Source organism: Mytilus trossulus, unplaced genomic scaffold (genome assembly GCF_036588685.1).
Source record: "Mytilus trossulus isolate FHL-02 unplaced genomic scaffold, PNRI_Mtr1.1.1.hap1 h1tg000024l__unscaffolded, whole genome shotgun sequence".
NCBI lineage: Eukaryota > Metazoa > Mollusca > Bivalvia > Mytilida > Mytilidae > Mytilus > Mytilus trossulus.
The window spans coordinates 4,025,418-4,030,318 of record NW_026963290.1 but is presented as its reverse complement, the minus strand read 5'-3'; positions in this window follow the sequence as shown (position 1 = coordinate 4,030,318).

Sequence of the window (4,901 nt, the reverse complement as noted above, 5' to 3'; positions counted from 1 at the left end):
GACAAAATTCAATTTTGTCAATTTTGTTGAGACAAAAGTCAATTTTGTCAATTTTGTTGAGACAAAAGTCAATTTTGTGTAACAAAAGTCAATTTTGTCAATTTTGTCTCACAAAAGTCAATTTTGTCTCACAAAAGTCAATTTTGTCAATTTTGTCTCACAAAAGTCAATTTTGTGTAACAAAAGTCAATTTTGTGTAACAAAAGTCAATTTTGTGTAACAAAAGTAATTTTTTGTAACAAAAGTCAATTTTGTGTAACAAAAGTCGATTTTGTATGCAAATTAGTTCACAGAAACCAAACTAAACTAATTTAAATACAAAATTGACTTTTGTCGCTCAATTTTCAAATTAGGTAACAAAAGTCAAGTCTGTGTAACAAAAATGAATTTTGTCATGACAAAACCACAAGAGTCCCATTCGGCGCCCCGTACCTGGAGAGTTGAAAAGTTATAACTGTAAATCGAAAAGAACAATTAATCAAAAACTTCCTAAGAGTTTTAAACACTCCAAAACATATAAATTCCATTATTTTACCTATACTTTATTACAAACGTAAATAGTAGTTCTTGAATTGTGATTATGGAACTATATTCCCGTTGTTGTCTGTATTTGATAGTTATCTCTTTGGCAATCCTACCACATCTTCTTATTTTAATATCTTTAAATACATTGAACAATAAGTGTAACTATGACACTTACAAGAAGCCGAGATGAAACTACATTGTATAGTTGGTGTGTATGCGTTGAGTTAGCCAATACAAGTCATGGTTAGGACTATTGAATGCTTAGGGAAAGTATTAAGCCGAGATGTGATAATGATATTAATGTCAACTATTTGACTCAATGTTGATTTCTGTCAATGTCGAAGGTACGAATTCGAATTAGACAAGTTGTCAATGAGTTTGATAGAGTCTTAAATGGGTATGAAGTCATGAAAAAGTCTCTGAAATACGAAGATATTGTTAATTATTCTAAGAACTACAGAAAACCTCTTCCGATGGTTTCTAATTTAGGACAATCACATTAAAACATAACAAAGATAAACTAGATTATTAGTATTACTAGTAGTTCACAAAAAAAAATCATAATTTTAAAGAACGATTGATAATTTTCCGTCCTAAAAATATCAGTTCACATCTATTGAATATTTATTCTGTTTATTTGTTGTTTGTCAAAATTTTTGTTTTTGTTTTATAAATCTTAGCTTATAAATCTTAGCTATCAGTATTTGGTTTACTCTTGCATGTATTTTTTTTTTTAACTTTTTGACACTGACTGCTTAATCACACTTCTTGTAAGCTTACACAAATACACTTTTTTTTCTAATATCTTACTCTTATTATATTTACTTCATGTTTTTGACTTAGTTTAAATTCACTGTTAATGTTTTTTTTCCCTAATCTATTCTAAACGGAAAGTTGTAAAGATATCTGCATTAAAAGGATATATTGTCTAATTAAATTTGGCAAAACATGAAAAAAAAATTAAAAAACATATGTATTGTATTTTCAGGCGTTTCTGTGTTGCACCGGCCAGTAGACCAGGTCATTGGCCTGAAACCAGCTTACACAGACCAACATCGTCAAAGAGTTTTGAGGATCCGACCAAACAAACGTATAATTGGAGAAGTCGCATTTCAGTTAGACAGAAGGATTTTGGAGTATGTTTTTACATGGAAGTATACACCAGAAAGTTCCGACGACAAAAGGCGTCGTTTCTATGGTTACACTATAAGCAATATGGGTGCTATGATACGAAAGGAAGCTACTGATAGAACTGGACAATTCAATCCTAAAAAGGAATTAGAGATGCGGTACCGGTTTGATTACGTAATCAAGGCACTATCTAAGTACGGCTATATTTTAGAAAGACATGCTATCTTATCACAAGATTTGGTCAATCGGTATGGACTATTAAGTGGACCACCAGACCGTAAAACAGCACGCGATATCGGATTGGATGACCCCGTTATTCTTCGCGTTCTTCTGAGCCAGATGATAAAAGATGACAATCTCCTACAGGAGGCACTGATTTTACTTGATTGTCTATGTTTGTTGGCGCATGAAGACAAGAGAACTATATTTCTGTATTGATATTTTATTCCAGTTTTGAATAAATATAAAAAAAAAAATCATCGTCTTTGTGTATGAATCAGTAAGCCACGGTAAATAATAGAAAAAAAACCCGTCTTCTTGTTATTTATATTTTACTAACTGTAATTTCATAAATATTTATTTTAAATGAAACATAAGCATATAAACAATAAATATGAGAAAATTAACTAAAAATTTGAGCACTATTTCTCAGTTTACATTTGTATATCCACATTAATTTACTAATATAAAAATGAGGAGACGATATGGTTGCAAATGATAGAGTTTAGATGACATGTGTTAAATACTATAGAGAGCCGCATACACAGATAACTCTTATTTAAGAATTGGATGATTCTTTCTGTAAATTTATTGGGGTGTAAAAGCGTTGACCGAAGTAAAAATGTGCGCACAGTCAACGTTTTTATAACCCTATAAAGTTACAAAAAGAAGCATTCAATACTTATAATTACATTTTTTTTTAGCTAAGATCATGAGAACACGATTTTTATCAAGTTTTTATTTCATTCATCTGTGTACTTTATTGTGGGACCTCGTGTTATCACGAAGGATAAATGTTATTGTGTAATGTAATTGCTTAAGGAATAACATGTGATGTGCAGTTAGCCAATCAGAATAACATATTATAATGAAACAGACATATAATGTAATTATTATTATAAATCAATCTCACAGTTTAATAATTTTATTGAGTGGTGAGTTCTTTCGGTTTTCTGCAAAACACATTTTAAGGAACACATGGGTAAATCTTTAGGGTCTTAACGTTATTTCAGATTTACTAGAAGAACATTTACCTGAATTTTTTGTTCTGCTATATGCAGACGTTACGATCCTAATATCTGAATCAAAAGAAGACTTACAAAAAATATTAAACAAATATGGAGAGTACTGTAATATTTGGAGACTGAAGGGTAATGTTAACAAAACCAAAGTCATGGTGTTTTCCAGGGGAAGGCCTTGTGCAGATTTAAAATTTTCCTTAAATGGGGCAGATATAGATATAGTTCATGAATTTAACTATCTTGGTATACTATTTAGCAGGACCGGCAATTTTAGAAAAGCAATAAAAAAGCAAGCAGAGATTGCAACAAAAGCAATGTATGTAATGAGGTTTTAAAAAGAGGTCGCATTCTTGATTTAGCAATTGAATGTCAACTAGAACTGTTTAATAAAATGGTAAAGCCCATTCTTTTGTATGGCTCAGAAGTATGGGGATTTTATAAAAATATTCAATGTATTGAAAGAGTACAATTACGATTTTGTAAACTTTTTTTATTGATACTGGCTTTTCCTATATTTGGACAACTCAGCTTTTTCCTAGCACAGATTGTGGCTTCTCCCTTCGATAAAGATGCGCCTACATGAACAATTTAGACAGGAATGGCATTCACTTATGTTAAAATCACCAAAATCTATAAATTATAGATTATTTAAAGCTTTTTCATATCCTTGGTAACTTTGCGTTTTTCAGGTCCGTGGTAACGGTGCATGGTTGCTTTTTTCTGGTATATGGTTATAATTACTTAATTTGCTTTAATCAGGTACTTTGATTTTCTCGTTTACGTAGTTACTTTGCCTTTTTATGTGCCTGATTATTATGCTTTTTGCGTTTTTTGAATTGGGTGTGGTGGATTTTGCGTTTTTTGAAGTGCGTGCGGTGGATTTTGTGTTTTGGATTCGTACTTTAATAGTTTTCTTTTTATGATATTCCATACAGAATGTAATAAAATCTTTCATTGCTATACTCACTAATGGATTATACCATTGAAAAATTTCGCAAGGTCTCAGATGTTCTTGTTATTTTATAAGATTATTCATACACTGAAGACGTCGTTGCATGAATGTTGGTAATTTTTATTCGTAAAATATGCAATAACCTAACATTAACGTCGGTCGACAATCATTTTAAATCGCCAAAATATATAAATTATAGATTATTTAAGGAGACATTTCAGTTTGAATGATTTTTTAAATATATTGGAAGATAAAGATATGAGTTCGACTGTAACTTCCGGTGTGTGTATATCCATCACGTGATTTTGATTGTACCCCTTGTGTTTATAACCATTAACTGTATACCGCAATCGTTGCTTGTAAATTAGCAGTACACGAACGGTCTAGATCTTTGCTGAAACCTGTTAATTTTAAGACAGACTTGCAATAAATGTGTAAGAATGTTTATTTAGTTAAAGAAAAATAAGTAAGTTATTGAGTTATAGAGACTGTTTTAACAAATATCAAGTCTTTGTTCATGTTTGAACCAAATTTTCAACTGATTCATATAAGGAGAGATAACTCAAATAGTAAAACTTTCTTATAGGAATGCATAAGAAAGTTTCGTTTACATAGCAAAAAAAAATACCAAAAAAAAAAAAACAGGTTCGGTGACACCATATTTTCTAAAAGCATATAAAGCACCTTTTTATATTTTATTTCAAAATTCTGTCTCATATATTTCTTTTTATTCATATTCTTTTTTTTTTTAATTTCTTGATAGTATATATGATCATATATGTAAAGCCAATTTTATCACTGATTTGTATCAGTTTAAAAAAAATTGTGATAAAATCTAAATTAATATATAGTATAAGAAAATTCTATCTATCAATATAATGTTCACTGATCATGTGATACGTTTACCGTTAGTGCTGATCGAAATATATAATTCGGTTGTTTAAAAGTGTTACGGCATTGCAAAGAAGTCACTCAATACGATAGTGTTACATGCGATAACAAAATTTTTTGTCCGTTACAGTGTTCTACATTTGGCACTTGCATTTGATGTA